The sequence below is a fragment of the Lissotriton helveticus genome, chromosome 6, assembly GCF_964261635.1.
Source record: "Lissotriton helveticus chromosome 6, aLisHel1.1, whole genome shotgun sequence".
NCBI lineage: Eukaryota > Metazoa > Chordata > Amphibia > Caudata > Salamandridae > Lissotriton > Lissotriton helveticus.
Window position 1 is genome coordinate 995,819,596 of NC_136067.1, and position 13,712 is coordinate 995,833,307.

Sequence of the window (13,712 nt, forward strand, 5' to 3'; positions counted from 1 at the left end):
ATTAGCCTTGGCCAGTCATTGGGAAGAGAGACGCGCATAGTGCCAGCAGAGAGATAGTCCTGCTTCTCCCTCCTGAATACCCCATCATCAGCCGCATCTGTTGCTGCATCAGCAAGAGGTGCCAGAACAGATGTTCCACGATTTTCCAAGGCTATCCAGACTCCCAACACCAGGTTGGCCTACAAGCTCAACAGGAGAAAGTAGAATTCTCAGATTGTCGCTAAGGTGCTTTCACTTCATCTTTCTCTCTTGTGAGCTGGCAGTTGTGCTCCATAAGGACGCAGATCAAACGTGGGCAGTGATAAGAGTTGCTTTTACAGAGGAATACTGGAGCAGGCAAGTTGGAAGGAACTAGTATCATGGTAGCAAGATGAAGGGCTTCACATAAGCAGCAGGCTGTGCCGGTTTTCACGTTTCCTTAGATATGTGTCCATATATATATATATGAAACAATCTCAGCTTTCTCTCGCCTGGAGCCCAGTCACGGATACCAACGGCGCAGAAGAAGAGAGGAGACCCAAGTGCAGGTGAGCAGTAATTTATTCAATCGTGGAGAAGGCGCACCTCAGCATAACGTTTCGGCCTTCACAGAGGCCTTGGTCACATGACGCATGCAGGGGAGGAAGCGAAATTTAAAGTGCTAGTGCCAATCAATTTGTCACGACATTGGTTACATATAGTCACATGATGTCATATTCAATGATGGACATAGAAGACAGATATAAACATAATTGCCTCACATCACGGGATAATCCCCTTAATATAAATGGGCAATGTGCAAAAAGCATTGTGCAAAATTCAAGGTGCTAATATCAACCACAGAATTAAAATAGTCAATAAATATCAATAGCAAGTAATTGGTACACATCACGATATTAGAACATTAAAATCAGAGTACATACACAAAGTACATATACACTAATAGTTAATATATATACACCAACCTTGAGTGACGCTATCTACACTAGGTACAATTATCATTGGATGTATTGCCTGATTGCTTAAATGCAATTCGCAAAACCCATGTAGTCGCTACATCTTTAAATCAACAACTGTTTTGCACAAGCTAAAAATCTGTCTGTCATTGAGGTTGAATGGGGAGGAGATAGTCTTTGCTTGATTTCAATACATTATCGCAGCCTCCCCCAACTCTACATGTACTAGAATATACACAACCCATTAGATTATGCACTAGCCAAAGTGATAAGAACTGTGATATGTGCAAAGAAATACCTTTTTTTCCCCTCTTTTTTTAAAAGCCATTTTCCTTAAAACTTTGTTTTCCTCTCATTAATCATATAATTCGAAAAAGTGAATTCATCACTCCTGAATGCTGTGTACACACATAGCCCAAGCCTGGGCTATGTTACAACAAATGGTCAGTAGCCAAGCATGACATATTCGGGACTTGGATTAGCTTGAAATACAGTTTTAACCAGCCCGATTGACTAATCAGGACAACAATGCTGTATAGAGTATCAGATCAACCAGATATATCCAAAGGAAGTGCCACTCGGTAGCCTTATGGATTAAACAGGAGGAAACTAGACAGTTGCATGTTTCAAAGACAGGTATAAAAATCCTCCGTGGAGTTTAACCCTCCCGGGGCTCTACTGTCCATTTCCAAAATATATCTAGTCTCCAATCTTCTCAAGGCACCCTCTCTATTCCCTCCTCTTCTCAGTGGGCCTACATCGTCTATAGCAAAATATCTCAACAGGGTGCTATCGTTATTATGGCACTCCTTAAAGTGGCGCGCTACTGGATAGGCCGGGCCACTCGTGTGGATGGTCCTTATGTGCTGGAGTATCCTTTTGTGCACCTGTAGCTTGGTGCTACCCACATATCGTAGGGCACACGGACACTCCAGCACATAAACCACAAACTCACTTTTGCAAGTCAATTGTTTTTTGATCTTGCGAGCACTGGGAGTAAATGGGACCACATATTCTGATTTATTGAGCCCATGCTGACAAGCTTTGCAGGAAGAGCACTTCCTGAACCCCTTACTCTTGTCCAACCAGTTTCTGCGTGTTACAATCTCTGGGCTAGATTTAACAAGGGCATCTTGCATAGAATATGCCTTTCTATAGGTGATGCACGGTTTAGCTGGCAGTTTCTCACCTATGATTGGGTCACATTTAATTAAATCCCAGTGCTTAGTGATAATCCTCCTAAGTGCGCCATGTTGCCTGTTGTAAGGCCAAATCAGCCTGACAGACTGATCTGGGGAGATAGCAGGCCCAGAAGTGTCTTTACGTTGGAGGGACTGACTCCGTGATATGGCATTCGCTTTGGCAATAGCTTTATCAATTTGGATAGCCTTGTACCCTCTAGCCAGAAATCTAGTTTTGCTAGCCTCCTGTGCCAGGAGGCATTGAGCATTCGTACTGCTTATCTCCCCATAGGGGATGCTGCGTATGAGATGAGAAGGATGGTGGCTACTGGCATGGAGTACTGTATTGCCTGACGTGGGCTTCCTGTACAATCTGGTCTCAAGTTTGTCCTGATCAGTCAAGATTGTCATGTCCAGAAAATGCACCTGTACCTGACTTATATCTGAGGTGAACGAAAGATTGTAGTTGTTACAGTTTAATGTCTCAATAAAATGCTCAGCTTCCAGACATGTGCCTCTCCAAATAAAAAACACATTGTCTATATAACGATACCAGCGCACAATAGACCTCATTGCTGTAACAGAGTGTTCGCCATAGAGGACCTGTCTCTCCCAGTAACCCATGTGCAAACTGGCATAGCTGGGAGAGAAACAGGCCCCCATGGCAACACCTCTGACCTGCTGATAGTATCTGTTATTAAATATAAAGAAATTATGATGTAAACAGAATGAAATCATAGATAACAACATACGATTGTGCTCGACCATCATGAACTGTCTCTGACCCAAATAAAATTCAATGGCCCGTAGACCATCTTTGTGGTTTATGCTGGTGTACAAAGATGTCACGTCCAACGTGATCAAAAACCAATGAGGATCCCACTCTATATCCTCAATTTTACGCAAAAAATCATTGGAATCCTGGACAAATGACGGCAACCTTTGTACATGTTCTTGCAGGAATGAATCCACATAAATGGTTGTTTTTCCAACAATCCCTCGCACGCTGCAATGATCGGTCTCCCTGGAGGATTGTCTGGATTCTTGTGCACCTTTGGGATCCGGTATAGGACTGGCATAATCGGATTGTCGTTTTTCAAATATTTCTGTTCATCCATGCTTATCAGGCCGTAGGACCTCCACCCCATCAATAGCGAGTAGAAGTCCCCCTGGGCTTTCTTAACCAAGCTGATGTCACTGTGTCTATATATATATATATATATATATATATATATACGCAAGGGAGTAACAAGAACATGAAAGTAGCACCCACTTTGAACTAAAACACTGATACCTCCAACAAGTGCGCCAACCCTCCTCAGAACATTTGCCTTGTCTCTTACATCATGCATCTACCTATTCATTCTTTCACTCTTCCATCCCCCTACTGATAGCCACTAATTCACCTTTACATTGTCATCCAGTCATTCTTTCATCCATTATCCAATCTTTCCTCAATCCATCCATTCATCAATCCACCCAATTTGCCATCCATCCATTCTGCCATCCATCCATTCTGCCATCCATCCATGCACTCTGCCACCCATCCACTCTGCCACCCATCGATCCATCCACTCTGCCACCCATCCACTCTGCCGCCCATCGATCCATACACTCTGCCGCCCATCGATCCATACACTCTGCCGCCCATCGATCCATACACTCTACCACCCATCCCCCACTCTGCTATTGATTCATCCATGCTGCCATTCATCCATCAACTCTGCCATCAGTCCACTATGCCATCAACTGTGCTATCCATCCATTATCCACTGTGCCATCTATCCAGTCTGCCATCCGTAATCCATCCACTTTTCAACCTGTCCATTCATCCTCTTCCATCCATCCTTCCTATCATCCATCCACTCTGCCATTCATCCATTAATCTATCCCCTTTGCTACCCATCCATCCCTCCATCCATCCTGCCATGCATAAATCCTCTCTTCCATCCATCCATTCGGCAACTCTACCATCCATCCACTCTGCCATTCATCCACATACACATTCAGCCACCTACTCATTCATCCATGCTTCCTTCTTTTCGCCCTTTCTTCCAATGTTCCTTCTTTCTTTCCCTGTTCTATTCACCCAGCTGTTGTTTTTCATTACTCCTGCTTGCTCTTCTGTTGTCACTGTATTCCAGCGTTCGTGATTAGCTTTTGTCTGCCGAGTTGCAGATAGATGAGGCCCATAAGCAAACACACTCCGCTGGGGGGGGGGGTGTGTATTTTTATATTCCCTGAAAAAAACAAATGTTACAGGGACGTTCTAGTTAGGCTGACATTTCACTCATACAACACCTGAGAAATGCAGCAGTTATAGGTAGCTGAGCTAACTATAACTTGTGCTCCTGCAGTGCAATGCTTATGGCCTCATATTACATCACTCGTGACATCCCTGATGACATCTCAAATGACATCATCCACAGAATCTCACACCCCAAAACAACCTTTCATACACCCACTCCAACTTTCACACTACCATTCTCCAAACCATTCGTACACCCATATCAGTACTTACATACCCACTCAGTGATTTATAGGTCTACACACACACCCACTCAGTCACCCATACCGCCACTTGTACACAAACTCACTCACTAATAAAGCCACTATTCTATCTATACTCATACAGCCACTCACACACTGTCACCCATAGAGCTACTCACACACCCATAGTCAATCACACAGCCACTTACTCACCTATAGAGTTATACACACCCCAACTCACTTATTCATACAGATACTAACACATACTTACTCACCTATACAGTCACTGACACAAGCACACACTCACCCATGCAGCCACTCTCACAATCACTGACAAACGCAGACAGTCTCTTATATAATGCAACACTCGCCTATACTGCCTTTCACATATGGTGTTCACCATATACTGCTGACCCATCCATTCACTCGTCGACCCAGCCATCTGCACACTCACCCACCCATACTGCCCCTCTCAGACGCACTCAACCCATACAGCCAGTGATTCACCCACCCTCTCACTCATCCATGCAGGTAGTCACCCACCCACACAGACACTCCTATTCCAACCAATCAATAACCCATACAGCCACTCATTTACCTACTCACCAACCCATACAGCCACTTACACACCAACTGACAGACTGATACAGACATTCACACAACCTAGTCACTCACCCATACATTCACCGAGACAAGTATAATCACTTACTTGTAGAGTCAGTCAGTCACCCACTAAATCATCCATACAGGTACTCATACACCCATTGATTCATCAGTATACCTTGGTGTATATATATTTAACACTCAAACGTTTTAAAAACACAGTTACATGATGATGTCATCAGTGATGTCACTGACCATGTCATGAGTTATGTAATATGTGAGGTCATAAGCAGGGCAGGTGCACGAGTTATAGTTAGCTCAGCTAACTATAACTGCTGAATTTCTCTGGTTTTGTATGAGTGAAATGTCAGCCTAACTAGAACGACCCTGTAACCTTTGCTATTTGCAGTGAATATCTAAGGTTTTTTTAAATTTCATTTCCTAATTAGAACGCCCCTGTAACCTTTGTTTTTTTCAGTGAATTTCTAAGGTTTTTTAAGAGGTAGTCAGGTTTGCAGAGGAGAAAAGGGGTGGGCCTCTGACCAGCTCTCAGGAATTCTGCTGTGTAGGACTTACAGTAGGTACCAGGAGGGCTTCTTGGCCCCTAAGGTCCCTCTGGAGCCAAGGGGGCTGAATCCCCTAACTAGTACTGCACCAGGAGGCACGTTTGCAGAGTGGCGGAGAAAGGGGGTGTGCCTCTGACAACTTCTCAGCAATCCTGCTGTGTGGGACTTACTGGATGTAACAGGAGGGGTAGTTGGCTCCAAGGACGTCCTTGGGGGCCAACTACCCCTCCTATTACCTCCAGTAAGTCCCATACAACAGGATAGCTGAGATCTGATTGCAAGTAAAGTAAAGTCCACATTTGTAAAGCGCACAATCACCCGTAAGGGTCTCTAGGCGCTGGGGGCCGTCGGGAAGATTAAGCGAGTTATTGCCCAGAGTCACATGGTGCTGGGCTAACCTGCCGCAGGAGCCGGGGATCGAACCGTGGTCCCCAGATTCCAGCGTCAGTCGCCCTGGCCGCGGCGCCACACCTCTCCCTGGTCACGCCACCTTTCTCCACCACTGTGCAAACGCACCTCCTGGCGCACTACTAGTTGGGGGATGAAGTATCCTTGGCTATTGAGGGTCCTTGGGGGCCAACTACCCCTCCTGTTACCTCCAGTAAGGCTTACTCAGCTGGATTGCCGAGAGGCGGTTAGAGGCCATGGCCCCTTTCTCTACCATTATACAGAAGCACATTCTGGCTGGAGCCCCCACCACGCAATATGATTAGAATAAAGCCCCTGGGTGGTGGTGGTCCCGGGACTGCCCCCGCATTTTTATTTCTAATTACCCCTGGCCCACCCGGGGACCCAGAGTAAATGAAGCGTGGCATCCCGCGCTCAATTGTTTTTTTGCCCCGGAAGTATTTGCGGATCCACGGTGAATCCCCCCCCTCCGAAAATAAAAGAAATATGCTTTTTGTGGCACTGGGGGTGTCTGTGGGACTTGCTGAACAGGTCTATGGGGGCAGGGTGTTTCTACCCTGCCCCCTTTTCTTGTTTTTTAAAAAGTTTTTGCTTGTGACTCGGTTCAACCGAGTCACAAGATGGTTGCCAACACTTCCTGGTTTGAAGTGTTTGCACCCAACCAGTTCTCAAGCACGAGATTGGGAGGGTTCGCGGGTCCACCGCGACATCAGTTGTATATCTGACAAATTTCTCAGGAACTACTGAACGGATTTACACCATTTAACAAAAAGTGTGCTCCCTGGACCAAGAGCTACCTTTCTGTTAAATTTGGTGTAATTCTGTTCAGCATTTCGGGCTGTAGCTGCATCAACAGTTTCATATGGAAATTAACATGGAGAAAAAGTGTTTTGACACCTCAGGCCCCCGCTTGAGAGAGCACTCCGAAATTTTCAAAACAGCAACTGAGGTGACCCCCCCCCCCCCCCATTAGTTGAAAATGTCACGAAGATTCGTCAGACGGTGCCAACGTTATTGGCAAATAAAAAAACACTTTTCCTATGGAAACTAGGTCCTAACTATAACTACCTACTGGTGAACGCCAATAGGTATTATATATATTTTACATTTTCTTTGTGTTGAATGGCTGCCAGTGAACTGGCTAGCGAACACTTCGGATGGGCTTAAACCCCTTCCAGGATATAACTTCAGATAAAGTCTCAATCACCCTCTGCCGAGGTCCATAGACCCAGTGAGCATAAAACAAAACGTTCAAAACATCATAGAAGGTGCACCTTCTTTTCCTGTAGTCTAGGCAGTTACTGACCTTTGATTTACTTGTACCAGTCCCAAGTGGAATTCACTGTGTGTGTTCCATTCCTACTTTAGTGCATGCACTTTATCCACAGTTGATCTCCCCATGACTGCCAGTCAGCTTCAATAAATGATGGATTTTCTACTTTGACAAGCCAGCTTATCTTTCTGGTCGGGGATCAGGCTTCCTGTGGGAGCAAAGGAACTAGGCTTTTGCTTACGCTCAAATCTACTGAGTTTGGAACTGTGCTGGAAGACCCTTTTCCAGTGTTAGCTCCCTTCTCCCAACATCCAGTGAGGTAGAGTGTTCTTAAGTTATAGATTCAAACATCCTAAACAGGCATGCCAATAGCCCTGTTGTTAGCTAGAAAGATGGATTTAGCATTTTCTCTTTTGGGCTCTCAAGCCCTTGCATAAGTGTGCAAAGTTGGAATTAAGTTTCTGCAATTCATCCCCTTCAACTCTAATTCCCTTCAGTAGTTTTTTTTTTACCAATTCCTTTGATATGATGAGGGGAGTTTCTTGAAACTGTTGATCTGGAGCTTGTCTACTTTTACACACTTATAAGAAAATTCTGGCAGATGTTGATATGCTTTTTGTTTTCCCAAAATACACTTTCATTTAGGCCAGCCATCTATGTCATTTGTGTTCATAAATGTTTTAGCGGCTGTGGCTGAGATGCTGTACTTGAGGCGTCAATCTCCCCATTTATACCTACAATTGAACGTTATACACCCCCTGTCCCAGACTATGACAGTGCTACCTCTTCCTCATAAGGATCTTGAATCTGAAGAAATCATTGCTGACATAATGAGTGTGTCTGGGAGCCATAAAAGCAGCATTCAGCACAAGGCTGTGAACTGTGCTATTACCTTCTATGAGAGTGACCACATTAACCTTTATATTTTTGCACTGAATTTGTCCATACAAAGAAAGAATGCTGACCCTCAAATGCCCTGAGGTTATGCAGAGGAGAGCTGGATATGATGACAAAAAAGAATGTAGAGAAGTTCTTGGCTGACTCTGAGAATGGCATTGCTTTCATATCTGCCCTTTTCACTCAAGGTGCTGGGTTTTCAACCAGGTCTACATCTTATTCTGCATCCCTTAAATGGTCATGTTTGCCACCCGAGTGGCCAGAATAGTATTGATTCCTGTATCATGGACAAAGAAAGTATATCTTGGGAAGCAAACTCACTATCTCTCTTTCCATTGGCCAGAATAACAACCATAACCTTTTCTTCCAATGTCTCTAAACCACAAGGTTTTACATAAGATGAAGAGGGTAACTGGGTTTCTTCCCAGTGATTTCAGAATTTATGGTTTTCCTTTTCACACAGTGATTGTGGATCCCGTCTGAACGCTCTCAGTAGTTTCTTCCTCAGTGAGGTGGTCAGAATACCTAATTTGCCAGTTACATTTCATACATCACCCATATTTATTGCTAATTATGAAAAAAACACTTGTATATACAGGGATGGCACTTTCCATTTGATTGATGATCTAATCCTATGGGAGGTGTGCATCATTCCCCCTTGTGAAGAAAATGTTTTTATGGACACGTTGCCTGTTACCTTACATTTGTTATCCGGGCCCTCCTTATCAAAAAGAGTGACAGTGGGGCTTTTAAAAGAGGTCTAGCATAGGTACCCTGTCAAATCTTTTAAGCAAAAGTGGATGCTGTTCCTCTAATGGTGGTGCCTAGTTAACTTAGGTACGTGTGCCAACCGCCAACAGGTAGGTGGTGGTGGAGGGATAATACTAGGAGGAAAAGGGATATGGGGATCCCGCACTTGCGGAACTAGGGTCCTCACACACTCAGCAAGCTAGGTGTCATACTTCATCATCTGGACCTGCTCCTCGTTGGGTTGGCGCTGGAATACCCAACGGGCACCCATGAATGGGCTCTTTGTCAGAGATCTTTTGTTCCTTAGCCGTATGATGAAGTTGGGGTGTGTGGCCCGTGAAGGTGTAGATATAGTGAAATGCAGTGAGTGCTTTAAAAAAGGTTAGATATTCCAAATAATATTTTTATTCTGGTTGGTAATCCACCTCGTTAAAAACGTGTAGAGTGGCAGCTCCCCTGCGGAGGGGGTTCAGTTTCAGCTATGCTCATCTCTTGGGATCAACATGTTTCTTGCCTGCTGGTTGCTAAATACCGTGGCAATTCTTCAGGACTTACTACGTGAAAGTTGAATATATCTACACTAAATGGTGCAGCTAATCACTAACGTCCATAGGAAAACACTAAATCAGGTTGCTCCAGTAGTGCTATTCGAAAAACCTAAGGAAACAATATGCAAAAAAGTACATAAGTTCACATAAGTTCTCCTCTACAATATTGTGAACATCCCTATAATTGCATGCTGTTCTCATACAACCGCCTCATTCACTTATTACAATTAAAAATGATTTAAAATTCCATTGGCGTGCCATGCGCTGTCGAGGTACACCAAGTGTACGTGAAACCGGGGCGTGATGGTCAATCCCAGGTGCATTATAAAAGCTTATAGTTGGAAGCTGTTCAACCATAAATTAGAAGACATGTCTCTCGTTAGTAACTGGTTGGTAACATGAGGCACAAAAATCAAACATAAACCAGCACCCGAACAAACGCTCTGTCTTAGGCAGAGCCAGTTGTTACAATGTGTGGTAGACATGATGTGAGAGAGATGCCGCGCTGGGACTCACCTCCTAATTGTGGGATTCTCGCCTCTGCTGGTACGGTGAGTTAATTGAACACCTCCAAATTTGGTGTCCTGTAAGATAAAATCAATAGCGGGCAGGGTGCAAGGGGCACAGGTTAGTGGTGCAAACCACCTGGCAGAAGTGTCTATCCACTCGTTGCTGAAGGCGGACACCCACCACATGGTGTACCCCTCCTCTAAACCACCACAAACCCCCAGCAACCGGAGGTCATGGTCGGTCACTGCTAGTGTGTGTGGACACACCGGCCAGCCCCCAAGTGTGCCGAGAGTCGGTCGGCAGGAGGGAGCGGTGCGCACCCAATGGCTGCGGTGTTGGTGCCCTTACCATAAAACAGCCAGAAGGTAGCGTTTGCGAGCTGCTAGATGCCGAGCCGCTACCCCTTGTTATCAGGGGCCATGTTACCTCAGATCATATCATTGTAACCCATAAAGATTGCGATCTATCTTCTTTTTGTTAGTTCTACTACTATTACCTAGTCTATATTCACTTTCTGCTGGTTTGTAGGTGCTATATGAGTATCAATTATAAGGTAATCTGCTTCCAGTAGGATTACAAAATAAACTTGATATAATTTTATGGTAGATTACCAAGCGTCTGTTTTACTCAAATCCAAATGTCTCCAGTATCTGTGAAGATAAATAATTCAACGACCTCTGTGAAGTAAAATCAAGGAAAAACCGTTTTGGTATAAAAAGAGATAAAAGTATAATTAACCCTTTCCTTGCTCTCGTCGGCCTGCGCACGACCAACGGCCGACGCAGCCCTGCCCACCCTTTAGAACGCCCGCACTGCTGCGGAAAAACCACCACGGTTAAGGCATTAAGAACCAAAATTTCACTTTAGTTACCCTTATATTATATGAGATAAGATGGGCTGTCAGTATAAGTGTGTTAGGAGACTTCCAAAGCAGTAATATCTGTATTGCATTATGGATCAGTTTGTATACTGGTGGAATATGAAGAGAAAGAATCAAGGGTTGAAAACTTACCTTCACCACAAGAAGTGCAGAGGGATTTTTCGTTGTTTTAAAAAAATATATATATCTGAATTTTTTTAAATTATTTAATTTAACGATTTGGTCATCAGACAGGTGGGTCCTGCAAATTGTTCAGGTCTTTGCTCTACCTTTTTTTTCAGTACCACCCCACCTTCCACTGATTCTCTAACAGCTAACTGGGGATCATCTTTCCTTTTTGCGACAGGAAGTGAAAGCCCTTTTTGTGAAGTGGCTATCTAGAGGGTATCTGCACCAGAAGCAGGTTATGGTAACTATTTCTGGTGCCCAAGAAGGATGGAGGCCCCATCGGTTTAAGACCTGCCCCCTCTCAATGCCTTCCTCCACACGGAATAAATTCAAGATGCTCACATTAGCCCAGGTCTTATCTGCCCTTGATCCTGGAGACTGGCGAGTAGCTTTGAACCTGAAGGATGCCTACTTCTATATACTCGTCCTTTATACCCATTGGTACTACCTGCGGTTAATGGTGGGCCAGGTGAATTTCCAGTTTGCTGTGCACCCCTTTGGTCTCAGCAGTGCCCCTTAAGGTTCATAAAAGCGGTGGTGGTAGCACACCTTCAGAGCTCAGGGCTCCCAGCCTTCCCCCTACCTTAATGACTGGCTGTTAAAGGCAGGCTCACCCCAAGCAGTCGTAAACCACCTTCAGACTACAGCGAACCCCCGGTCATCTTTGAGGTTCACTATCAAAGTGCCAAAGACTGGCTCCTCAGGTGCTTCACTTCATCATAGCCATTCTGGACATGGTTTAGTTTCATACCTTCTCAAACCTTCCCAATCCCCACTTTCCTCTAGTGGAAAGAGAGTTTAGGATATTTAGTCTATGATCCTGATCTTTCAGCCTCAGTCCTGGATTTAAGTAAGGTTGACTCTGAGGCTGCTGGGACTGATGGCCTCCTACATCCTGCTGGTCGAGCACGCCAGGTGGCATTTGCGAGCTCTGCAGTGGAACCTTAAGTCTCAGTTAGCCCAAAACCAAGGGGGCCTCTCGGACTACATACAGATTTTGGAGGAGACTGTAAAAGATCTGCAATGGTGGTTACTGGACCATTGTTGGTCAGAAGCAGATGCCTCACCCTACTTTACCCAGAGTGGTCATTGGTGACCAATCCATCACTCTGGGTTAAGGTTCCCACCTAGGAGAGGTAGAGATCAGAGGCATGTGATCTCTGGTGGAGTCCCGTCTCCATTTCAGCCTTCTTGATCTGAGGAACCTCTCCTTCCATCCATCAAAAGAAGGCTGGTACAGGTTATCACAGACGCCATAGACCTGTGGTACCACATAAAACAGGCCAGGATAGGTTCCCAGACTCGGTGACAGAAGTCCTTGCACTTCTGGAAGTGGCTAGACGTTTAAGGAATCTTTTTGCGGTGCACCACCTGGCAGGATTGTTGAATGCTAGGTCGCACAAACTCTGTCATCTCGATCAGTTCGCCACTGCTGAGAATGCTTAATGTCAGCAATTGTGACCGTTAAAACCCCATTGCTTGGACAGCAAGGAACACTGGGTGGACAATAAGCTCTTAGTGGGTTTCACTGGAGCGAAAAAGGCAAAGCTGTGCAGAAGAGAAGCATGTCCGGCTGGATCATACTGTACATTAAGTTATGCTACACATCGGCTAAAAGTAGCCTCCGCAAGGACTGAATGCCCATTCAACCAAAGCCCAAGCTGCTGCCACTGCGTTGACATGCAGAGTTCCTGTCCTAGACATCTGACAGACGACCACATGGGCATTCCTACACTATTGCCTGAACTGACCGGTTCGCTGAGAAGGGACTTTTGCTGTCTGGTCCTGCAGGACTTTCTAGTTTGAGTCAGCCCACAGTGCCAGATTCCAATAGGTACTGCTTTAGTAGGTGTTCAAAATGTGAGTTATCTGTGGCTAGAAGTCTATATTAGAAAAACAAGCTACCTTCGGTAACACTCTTTGCGGTAGAGACTAGCCGCAGATTCCTCACTGACTTTGCCGTCATCCTTTTTCTGTGAGTGACCTCTGTCCACTCGCAGAAAAATAAGGGCTGAGGAATGGCAAGGGAGATTATATTTGTGTAACATACCCATACAGGGCGCAATGACTACGGTTGTAATAACATATGTGAGCTGTTTGTGAGTGTTACATCTGATAATGATGAGAAATATCATTAGTTTTGTTGCAAAGAATTGTTACTTGCAGGTATGCAACTGACAAACGGCAGTAACATTATCATATATAGCACCCAGACATGACAGAAATGACTAGCCTAAAGTGGCTGCGCTGTATGTGCCTATCCTATTGCTATTTGAAAAATGTTGTCCATCTACTCTGTTGATCGTAAACACATAGGGGTGAAGGTTTGAATAAACAAAAGTGAAATGAACACGATGCCGACATTGACAAAGGCCAACGACGCCGAAATGCGTTTGTCAGCAGCACAGTGGTAAAATAAAACGCTTTTAATATCGTGCCCCTGAGTGCACGACGTTTCCTGTGAGGGACTGTTTTTTGCAATTGTTAGCTGAATCGCCTTCGC

At 44.8% G+C, this 13,712-nt stretch overlaps 1 protein-coding gene across 8 annotated transcripts in view; it reads left to right on the top strand.

The window, feature by feature from the left end:
• The window catches only part of PDE10A (phosphodiesterase 10A), a 1,305,213-nt gene that overhangs the window by 934,612 nt on the left and 356,889 nt on the right, over positions 1 to 13,712 (top strand). The gene's annotated exons all lie outside the window — the stretch shown is intronic.